The sequence below is a fragment of the Pelodiscus sinensis genome, chromosome 12 (assembly GCF_052426305.1).
Source record: "Pelodiscus sinensis isolate ZL-2025 chromosome 12, ASM5242630v1, whole genome shotgun sequence".
Classification (NCBI taxonomy): domain Eukaryota; kingdom Metazoa; phylum Chordata; order Testudines; family Trionychidae; genus Pelodiscus; species Pelodiscus sinensis.
Window position 1 is genome coordinate 36,178,707 of NC_143063.1, and position 12,056 is coordinate 36,190,762.

The following is a 12,056-nucleotide window of genomic DNA, read 5'->3' on the forward strand; positions in this document are numbered from 1 at the left end:
CTTCACCATGTAAGCAAAGTTAGGTAATGTCTTTCTAGGAGGCCAAGCACAACGAGGCCAAACAAAAAATGTCACCTGTGGTGAGAGTGCTAGTAGCCAATGATTGGAGAGAGGATGGTTATCAAAGGTAGGCAAGTGAGATGGAGACAAAAAAGATGACACATTAGACTCTATGGCAATTGAACAATGGGTGACTAAATTTCTAATCTAAGTATTTGATTATAGCCCAGCCCAATACAAGCTCATGATGGCATTCTGACCAAAAGCAACTAACAATTTTAGTTGAGAATATTGGGAAATTTCCTAGTTCTTAGAGGATGTCTGCTGAGCACTTTCTGAAAGTCAGATCATTTTTGGACATCTCAAGCTGGGCACACAAAAACTGAGTATAAATGGATGAACTGAAGACAAATCAAAATGAAGAAACTCGTTGCCTGGTTCAGCAACTTGGCACAAAGTGATTCAGACAGACACCCAGGAATAATTCTCAAATATTCCAGTCTGTCAGCTACTGTATTAGTCCACCGTGCACTGAGCCTACAACAGCACAGTGACCCTTCCCACATCTGGCGGAAAGGGGGTTTAATAGTGACTAAAAAGGGAATTTAACATCTGTAGGTCGATTCAGATATTTGCCATCTACAATCCAAATATAATGGGGTCTGACCCTGCACTGAATGTAACATCTGACAGGTACTGGCACAATTGCATGTAAAACTAATGCCCTTGAAAATATTTTATCACTGTAATAGTTGCACCCACTTATTTTTCAAGAATTGAAGTTGATTGATACCAAACACTAAGGTGCTTCAAGTCTTGAATATCAAATCTATTTTCTTAGCTAGAAGCAGCATAAAATAAAATTGAATGGGAGGGATGAGATATGAAGAAGCAGCTGCAGGATATACTTGAGAAAAAATAATTGGAAAGTAATAACAGAAAAATCCAGTAACTGACACCCAACCACATAGGTGTTTTTGTTTGAAGAATTACTTAGCTACAATTGGGAAAATGCCTGAGGAGATTTGTCCTCATATCAGTCACATATGATAGTTTATTCAGGAAAAGTGACATCATCAGCTATCAGCTTTCACACTGTTTCTCTGGGTTTAAAATAGCATAGAACAAGAGATAAAAAGGAAGGAAATCCCTGGTAACTCCAGATCTGAGGTATTGATGATAGAGGAACTTGAAGAGCTGCACTCTCTTTCCAGAGCTGTTAAAGAAGTGGAGAAAGGAACATCATTACAGTAATAGGGACTTGTTTGCAAAGCTCTAGAAGGTGATTCCCATTATTATAGTATCTGATCAATTCACAATCTCTAATGTATTTAACTTCACGATTTTCCAGTGAGCTAGTAAGGTAATAATATTAGCCCTATTCTACAGATGGTACACTGAGGCCCAGATTTTTAAAGACATTTAAGTGTTGCTCCACTCTGAAGCTCAAGGGATAGATTTCAAAAGTTAGACACATCATTTGCATTGATTGAGATGAGACTGATTTATTTAGATCAGCAGTGGGCAACCTACAGCCCACGAGCCTGATCCAAATCTCATCTTTATCTGACCCAACTTGAGGAAAGTCTTGGCGCCTTCCCCCACAGGGCTTCAGTGTGAGCACCAGCTCTCCCTGCTGTAGGAACCTCTGAAATTTGCCCTCCTCTCCCCTATGGAGCTTGTATGTGATTTTTCTTTCAGTGGCCCCTGCCTTCCCCTCCAAAAAGAGGTTCCCTGCCTTTGACTTAGATATTTCTGAAAGCCCAAAAAGGTGCCTCTCCACAACTTTAGGCACCAAAATCCCTTTGGAAATCTGCCCCCATGTGATGTAAACAAAGCCTATACTGCCCCATGCTTCAAATTCCGGAGGCACCAATATCAGTGCATACCAAATATTACACTGTAACTCCTCTCAGTGGGTATAAATTAAATGGCCCTAATTTACATTAATGTAGGCCTGTTTGACAACATTAAGGTGAACTAGTACCCTTTAGTTCAAGCCCAGAGTCTACAAAGAAGAGTTGCCATGCAGCACTTTTGTGTGCACTGTTGTTCATACCCCCTGCTGTCTGAAGTGCTGGAGAGTATAGACCAACCCATGGATAATTAAGTCCCATTTTTGAAAGTGAATAAAAAATCAGTGGGAGTTAGGAACCTAAATACATCTGTGGAGATAGGCCTAAATTACGAGTTCAAGATCACACAGGAAAACTGTGGCAGAGAAAGAAACTGAACCCACATCTCTCAAATCCTAGGGTAGCAGTTTAACCACTGAGCTACATAAGTAGCATTGCAGGCTCATTTACCTTTAAAACAATAATATATTATCACAATCTCTATAAAATATACAATTAAAATGGTAGTTGAAATGTCAAGTTATGACAGAGAGGAAAAGTCATCTCTCTTTGACCCCCAGGACTATTATCCTGATAAATTATGACTTCTTCTAGAGCTCTGTAATGAAACAATGGAGTGAGAGAGAATGTGATATTAGCAAAACTACCCTTTTACCCTGATTTGTTTCCAGAAGCAGTTGAACTGTTTTAGCTGAAACTTTTAGTTAAAAAAAAAATCAGTGTGTGAACACCAATAATTGTAGACCAAAAGTGTAAAGTTTGGCAGAATTGTAAGTGAAGGAAATGGGTATATAATGGAAATTATTAGGAACCCTTCACTGTGACTTTCTCTTTCGGTTTAAGTCTAGATGACTATAATACTGTTCTTACGCACCTTTGACTCCCCTGTAGCACATGCCTAATGTATTCATTAGATTCCTTATGACTTTCTCAAATTACTAAACCACATTGCCCAAAGTTTTGGGATAATGTGATTTTTATGGTTTGGGTGTTTTCCAAATGCTTTCACTTTTGCCATATCCTGCAATTTATTTCTTCTAAATTAGTGACCTTCTAAGATTCACTTCCATCCCAAAGTTGACCTGTCTGTTTACTAGAATGTCACTAAGCTTCATATGCCAGTATAAATTACATTACTCTTGAAAATAAATTGATATAACCTGGCATTTTGAGAGTCTAAATTGGACACAGTTCTTTTATTGAAGCCATGTTGTCATAACACTAATTGTCATTCTCATTCATGTGCCAAATCTTTGCAAATGGTGTGTCTGTTGCCAAGTTATTGTAGTGCAGTTACAGCTGGTTGGTAATTAAAAGAAAAAAATGTCCATTAATGTATTTGAAAAAAACCCATGACTTCTTGAATATTTTTCAATTAATTGTATAGAAGTAGGCCTGAATGTGATACAGTGGCAATAATTCAAATATAACTTTTTGAACTTGAATGAGTGTTGCTAAATGTATGCACATGTTTGCCGAATTTGTCAAATAATGGAAGATCTCTACCACTTTGGTCTGAATACCAGTGCAAGGCTAACTGCTGAGTTCTATTATTAAACAGCAATGTGTCAATTCATTCATGAGTTTACATTCATGCATGAGTTTACCCAACAATCATTTCTACCAGTGTATATGGGAAGAATTAGCTGTCATTCAAAAATAATTATGTATCTCTAAATGCTTTTGAAGCAAGATATTCCTGAAATATTGTGATACTCACATTGCTCTGCCTAGGGCTATCATAGGTGATGATCCAGCTCCTTGATAAAAATTGGCATAGCTCCACAGACTTCAGTAGGACATCTTGTTAAGTGCTATAGGACCACAAAACTAAATATAAGCTTTGCTCTGGAAGAGGAACATGAAACGGTTACAGGCCACAACAGAATTTTGTTGGTGGGCTCATAGACTCATAAGACAGGATGAGAACTCCCCTTCACTCATGGCAGGACTAAATATTTTCTAGACCATCCCTGACAGGTGTTTGTCTAACCTGCTTTTCAAAATCTCCACTGATAGAGATTCCAAACCTCCCAAAGCAATTTAGGTATGTTTGCTTTTTTTGCAGCAATGTTATACAGTTGACTCTCATTAATGTGTCATCCACTTTGAGACTTATTTCTTTTCTGCAGTACTGCTACTAAATCAGTCATTTCCTAGTATGTTTACAACTGATTGTTACTTTGTAAGGGAGTATTTTGTCCTTATTGAAATGCAGTCTGTCCTCCATGCAATGTGAGTATAAGCTGTGTACTGATAAGTTCTACCTGTGCAACACTGAATGTGGACTCAGTTACACTCGTAAGAAGGTGCCTTGCACTGGTATAGCTTAGTTTCCTTCCTATAACAGAATACGGTGTACTAGTATAAAAGTGTATTTATAATGACATAATTGCTTCTAACCTAGGCATGTTCTACTGCTTTAACTAGGCTGTTTTATTACCAGGGAAATACTGACAATGATTCAGTACATCTTTAGCATAAGATTAAGTACACACTAGACAGGTAACTCTGAACATAGTTAGAATACATATTTACATACGGGTAACCAGCATCAGTGACTCAAGTTCATCTCTGTGATAACAATAGTAAAGTTTAATAGGGATGAATTTGTCTTTTCCAGGACACTGGGAGCTGCAAAGCAAGATATTTAGTTAAGAAAGCTTGCTTATGTAGGAGAATCATGCTAGGTGTTCTGCTGACCATATTTTATTTATCTTCGGTTAGCAATTTCTTCTTTCCTTTATTGTTTATGTTCTTGTTTGTGCCTAAGGAAGTATGTAAGAGTCTGCTAGCTAAAAAGAAACAGAGAGACAAATACTGCTTGCAGACTATGGCGATGATCTAAAGTCTGTTCAAATCAGTTAGCATCATTTGACTGATTCAATGGGATTTTTATTAGGCCTTATGTTTATCAGTGGTAAGCAGTCAGAGTTGTAGGAAAGAGATGTTTATTCAGCATACTAAATGGCCATTACTAAATTCTGGGGGCTTAGACTTTGAGAGCACTCCAGATTCAGCACTCCAGACTCAGTTTCAAAGCTGTTTGAAACATTTCTGACAACACTGTTTTCCATCAGAAAATAATGATGAAATCAAAATATTTTCTGGGAACATAAAGGATTTCAGAAATGTTTTGGTGAAAAAATAATTAACACGTTTTGATATGGTCAAAATGATTTGTTATGACTCTATTGCTTCAACATTTCCATTACATAATATGTACTTTGATAGAATACAATAGTTAAAAAGATATTGAAAAAGAAAAGCGACAAGGAGTCCTGTAGCACCTTATAGACTAACAGATGTATTGGAGCATAAGCTTTCGTGGGCAAAGACCCACTTTCTAGCAGCTGATCTGGAGGTGTGAACACCAAGAGAGGAGAAACTGCTTTTGTAATTGGCTAGCCAATTACAAAAGCAGTTTCTCGAATTTACCTCATTATCTTTAGCCTGATTCTTGCCTACATATTTATACCTGCCTCTGGAAATTTCCACAACATGCATCTGATGAAGTGGGTCTTTGCCCACGAAAGCTTATGCTCCAATCCATCTGTTAGTCCATAATGTGCTACAGGACTCCTTGTCGCTTTTTCAGATCCAGACTAACACAGCTACCCCTCTGATACTTGACTCAATGAAAAGGAAGTGTTTGAATCTTGTCAAAATGAAATATTTCAATACTCTTTTAATATTTACAAAGGGTTTTTTTCTTCAAAAATGCATTTAGAAATTTCTAAGTTTTGTTACAATTTAGGATGAAAGGAAATTTCAAAATGCCAGAATTTTCCATGAAATGCAAGTTCTGAGTTTCATCCATTGCACCTCAGCTTGCATTCCTGAGCCCAAGACTGGCATACTAGCTTTGGGTATGTCTACATTAGCTCATTAGTTTGAACTACCATTACACCTCATGGAATGAAGTGTAACGGTAGTTCGAATTAAGATCTTTAATTCAAACTACCTACTCTGTGCCGCGTGTAGCTGCGGGCACGGAGTTTGGACTAAGGGGGATTTAAAAATGGTGGTGCCCGGGAACATGCAAATGAAGCCCGGGATATTTAAATCCTGGACTTCATTTGCAACTCCGCTTGCCCTCATTATCCTACCTAGCTCAAACTAATGAGCTAGTGTAGACGTACCCTCTGTTGCCTTCTGAAATCTGACCCTCTTTCTGATGTCCTACAATTATACCATGGGACTTGATCCTGCAAATATGGATTTGCCACTGAACTCACAATTGAGCAATACATAAGAACCTAAAACACTTGCATGTACTAATATGAAAGTTTTAAAAGATTACATAAAGTACTGTTGAAGGTGTAGACTCCTCAGACCCATGTAACTTTTTTAGGAGTAAGGCCATTAAAGCAATGAAGTTCAATCCATGTAAGCCAGGCATGAAAAGTAAATCAGGATCTCTGCCTCCTTGTCAGGAAGAAATGTTAAACAGCTTTGTACATTTTCCTTTTCTTTAATCAGCAGAGAGGATTTATTTGTGTAGTGTGCTTAGTAAAGTTGTGGTTCAGGATCTCTGGGCCAACAGCTGCTAACCCTAATAAGACATTAATGGGATGATCTACTCAGAGAGAACCAGTTGCAATGTACCAACAACAAATTAAAGGGATCCTACAAAAAAGCAACTGTGTTCATATTATTGAGCCCCATCTCCTTATAAACCAGTTACATTAATATTGGTACTGAGTGCTTTTGTAGCAAACCCTTTTTCTCAAGATCTCTAAATACTCATCAAGTCTTCTTCCATACATTATATTCTTCTACTTTTCCACAAATACCATCCCTATTGCAACTGTCTAAATGTAATGGTAATTTAAATTAAAGGTCATGCTATTGCACTGGTAAGAGCAAGCAACAAAGCTTGAATGTAAGATTGGGAATCAGACACTCAAAAATTATCTACCCTCCCTTCCAGTGTGACCTTGGAAAATTAATTTCTTGTATGCCCATGATGAGAATTTAGGTCTTCTCCTCTCTCTTTCAATTTTGTCTTTGGCAAAATTGAAAGAGCAAGCAGTACTTCTAACACATTAATTTTGTGAGGATTTGCTTCCAAATGTGCCTAAAGAGTTTCCAAAATACAAGTGCTAAGGATCGAATTACACATGCTAAGGACAATTTGTAGTTGCATCTGTATTTTGCAGTACAGGCAGTCCCCGGGTTCCGTACAAGATAGGGACTGTAGGTTTGTTCTTAAGTTGAATTTGTATGTAAGTCGGAACTGGTACATATTGTAGGGGAAACTCTAGCCAAACATTTCTCCAGAGCTCAGTTTTATTCTCCCACACCTCACTTCCCTCAGTCCTTTATTCTCAAGCTGAGGTGTCTGCTGAGAAAAGCCGCTCTGCGTCTCCCTGGTCTGCTGGGGGGAAGCAGCTAGTGCGGGGTTGCCTCACCCCGTTTGTAAGTAGGGATCCAATGTAAGTCGGATCCATGTAACCCGGGGACTGCCTGTATAGATTAAGTTCTATAACTTTCAGTCATTACTCAGGGAAAATGTCCATCGACTACAATGAGATAATAGAATCATAGAATACCAGAACTGGAAGGGACCTCGAGAGGTCATCATGTCCAGTCTCCTGCCTCCTTGGCAGGACCAAACACCATCTAGGTAATCCCTGATGGAGATATTTAATAACAGGTTAGACAAATATCTAATGATGGAGATTCCACAATCTCCTTAAGCAATTTATTCCACTGCTTACCCACCCTGACATGAAACTTTCCTAACGTCCAAACTAAACCTCCCTTGCTGCAATTTAAGCCTACTGCTTCTTGTCGTATCTCCAGAGGTTAAGAAGAATAATTTTTCTTCCTTCTCCTTATGACACTCCCTTAGGTCAGCTGCTATCATGTCCCCTTTCAGTCTTCTCTTTTCTGAAATAAACAAACTCAATTCTGCCTGTCTTACCTCTTAGGTCATGTTCCCTTCCCCTTTAAGCATTTTTGTTGCTCTTCTCTGAACACTGTTGAATTTCTACACATCTTTCCTGAAATGTTCCCAGCACGGGACACAATACTCCAACTAAGGCCTAATCAGCCACGAGCATTACTTCTCGCGTCTTGCTCACAACTCTCCTGTTAGTGCATCCCAGAATTAGGTTTACTTCTTTTGTAAGGGTACATCTAAACTACATGGCTCCGTCGACGGAGCCATGTAGATTTGTTGTTTTGGCAAAGGCAAATGAAGCCGCGATTTAAATGATCGCGGCTTCATTTAAATTTACATGGCTGCCGCGCTGAGCCGACAAACAGCTGATCAGCTGTTTGTCTGCTCAGCGCGCTAGTCTGGATGCTCCCCTGCCGACATCAAAGCCCTTTGTCGGCAGCCCTGGTAAACCTCATCTCACAAGGAATAACAGGGCTGCCGACAAAGGGCTTTGATGTCGGCAGGGAAGCGTCCAGACTAGCGCGTCCAGACTAGCGCGCTGAGTGGACAAACAGCTGATCAGCTGTTTGTCGGCTCAGCGCGGCAGCCATGTAAATTTAAATGAAGCCGCAATCATTTAAATCGCGGCTTCATTTGACTTTGCCTATGTGTCTAATCTACATGCCTCTGATCATAGAGGCATGTAGTCTAGACACAGCCTAAGAGTGCCACACTGTTGATTCATATTTAGTATGTTGTCTGTTATGACCCCCAGATCCTTTTCTGCAGCACTCCTTCCTAGGCAATCATTTCCCATTCTGTATATGCAAATCTGTTTGTTCCTTCCTAAGTGGAGTACTTTGCATTTCTCCTTATTAAATTTCATCCTATTTACCTCAGACTGTTTCTCCAGTTTGTCCAGATCATTTTGAAATATGAAATTGTTTCCTGAGTGAGGACTGCAGGATTTGACTCATTTATAGCAACAACATGCTCATTTGTTCAAATACATTTTGGGAATATAATTTGCATTTTTTATGGATTGATGAAGAGAGCCAAAAGGCACTTGCGTTCCCAACATCCATAATGGAAGGAACTTAAATAACTTAACTTAACTTAAATAACCCCAATATTATATTTTTAAAATCCTCCATGAGGCACAAGAGACTTTTTTAATGGCTAATTCATATCTGTGGACATTGCAAAACATATACCATTAATATTTAATATGAGTAAAAATGTAACTGTTTTATACAATTTCATGAAAATATTGGCTATTAGTCTCATAAACAAAACCAAACCAAACCACAAACAAAGAAAACTTCTTCCAGCCTCTGATATAGCCTTTCCTCTCCACAAAAAGCAAGCATAGGGCACAATTGTTCCCTGACCAGCACAGGCAGACTGAGGAACTGCAAGGTCTCTGTTGTGGGAGTGGGATGTGGTGGTAGTGTTGCAGCCAAGGAATTCCAGTGACATCCATTTGGTGGGACTGATTGGATGGAACCAGGACATTCAGGAGATGCAAACTTCTCGGAAGTCTTTGCTGAAAAGTTAACTTGCATGTTTCCTCAAAGTTGAATCTCATCCACACATAGAACCCATAAGCTGAGAGAGTAATGGTACTTTTCACTCTAAGGCTATGTCTGCACTGCAGAGCTTTCCTAGGATACCAGGAAAACACAGCGTCCAAGGAATGTGTCTGCTTTTCCGAAAAAAAAAAGTGGAAAAGCAGACGCGTTTTTTTGGCATCCCTGTAAACCTCATTCTATGAGGAAGAAGGGATGTTCTGAAAGAGGATTTTTTTTCTGACATTTGGCCCCATGTAGATGAGCCAAATGTTAGAAAAGCCTCTTTTGGAAGAAAAGCGGAAAAAGATATACAAATTGTGAACCGCAATTTGTGTATCTTTTCCCAACTTTTCCCTGCAATGTAGACATAGCCAAGCTGGCTCACCTGAGAGAGGCTTGAGCCTGAAACTCTGGTGAGCATAGCTTGTCACCCATGAATATGACCATGTTGTACTGTGGACACAAGCTAGCATCACTAATTTGATGGTAGTCCTCTAAGGTCTTTCTGCCACTCCGACTAGCTTTCCTACAGTTCACTTGGGAAAAAAGTTACAGAGCACCTCAGCTTACAGCAGTGCTACACCTTTAAGGCTATGTCTATTTGAGGAGCTAGGGGTGTCATTCCCCATTCACATTCTCACACTAGTGCTTGCTCTCATCAAGCCAGTGTGAGTTTAAATAGTAGTATAGCCATAGTAGCACAGGCAACAGCAGCAGCACAGGTTAGCCATGCTGAGTGCAACCTGCCCTGAAATCTATGGATGTGTATACAGCATGATTAAGATACATCACTGCTGCTGCTGCCTATGCTACCACATCTATACTGCTATTTATGCTCACACTAGGACTTTTGTGTGTCTGTGACAAAAAATGTTTACATCGCTCTATCAGGGGTCTTGTGTTTGTCTGGCCTCTGCCTTGTGCTGATGGAAGACAGGTGCGGGGGGGAATTAAAGTTTCCCACTTTGAGGCAATGTTAGCGAGGTGCCTGTCTTTCAGAGACACCCACCCCCAAAACCATCTGCCATCAACTGATAAGACAGCTGAGGTGAAAGGGGGAGACTTCCTGGTTTTATTAGTATTGTTGTCTATATACTGCCATGAATGGAGGGAAGATGAGAAAGTGACAGTACAGGGCTCAGGAGAGGCATGTATCAAGGGGTGCACGTCATAACACAATACAACAGGTGCAGTGTGTAGAAGAATCACTGTAAGGAAGGCTTTAAATGAGTGATAGCAACTGCAGTATGTAGGTATTATGCCCTTGTGACTGCAGAGACAAGAAACGGTTCAGTGCAGTCTTTTCCACTGGCCCCTGGGCTTAATATTTATGACACACAGCCTGGGCTCAGATTGACCACCTAGTGCCTAATAATTCTGTAAATATCCAAAGCATGCTGTGCAGTGGCACTGACCCAGTGGGTGCAATTTTACTGAAGGCTTCATGCCTGTCTTTGTATTATTATGCTGCTGTGGCCTTCTGAGCATAACATTTAAAATAAATGGACTCCACACTGTGTAGGATTTACCTGTAAACTGTCATTTCTATTTATGCAAACTATCGCAATGCTTAAAGAGAATTGGCTGAATTGCTGATGGAATGCTGCTGCATCCACTCATATAAATCACTGGCTTCTGAGCCTAATTTTAAGCTACTGGTTCTTTTTAAAGTAGATTTAGAAGTAGAAGTTAGGAAAAAATGCAGCCAAATTTTCAAAAGGTCCCCATGTTTCATAACCTAGAAATAGGAGTGTCTGTATAATGTGTGTTTTTTATTCATTTCATCCATTGTCAGCCAGGCACTTCATTGATCACTTGTGTTTGTACATTCGGTTTTGTATATGTGCTGTTTAGCAAGTCAGGCCTTATATGTCACCAACTTAAGTCAGCCTTTTTATCTACTCACAAGCTGGTGTTTGGGTGTGCACATGCTAGATGTTGTGCATGGAAAGGTTAGGCACTAAACTGCTAACAAGCCAGAAAGGCAGATTTTTTTCCCATCCATCCTGGAGCAGTGGAAAATCTCCCTAACCTACTGACTGAATTGGGTCAGCAAACTTTGGCAGAAATTGGACAAGAGGGTGTGGAGCAGGTGATCTGCTCACATCTTGCCTCTGCTTCCACTTTCTATAACTTGCAGTGTGTTGTGGTTGGATTGCTTTTAATCTTCCCGCGTATCACAGTGTCCCTTAATGAACAATAGTAGAGGCAGAGAGAGAAAAAGGAGCTAGTCTGCTTTCCATGGGCATGGATTTGCATATATATCTAAAAAAACCAATAAAGGCTGAATATAGCATAAGTTTCAGATTTGTAAAGCAAACTACAAGTCAAGCCATGTTCATCTGAATCTGGCTAAGCGCACTTTACTGTGCATTGCCCCTAAACGCATGGTGGTGCAGCTACTGGGTAGCATCATGGCAATATGTTTGGTTGTGAATTACCGTAAGAGCTGAATGTGTCCAATGTGTTCAGAGCTTTGCAAAGTACAGAAAGACAAATTGATGCACACAGTACAAAAAAGACAGCCCTTCCCCAAAGAATTTACAAGTTAAGTAATGCTACCAGGAGAGCTGAGAGGCTTCTCAAGCCCCTGGCCAAAGTGGTGGGGTGAAGCAGCTATATGCTCCCAAAAGGGGTGGCACCTTAGGCAGAAAGAGTGAAGCTGGGCAGCCAGTAAGTCCTAGGGCATGGCAATTTAAAGTGCCTGGTCTCAGGCCATCAGCATCGCCCCAGTGGCAGTGC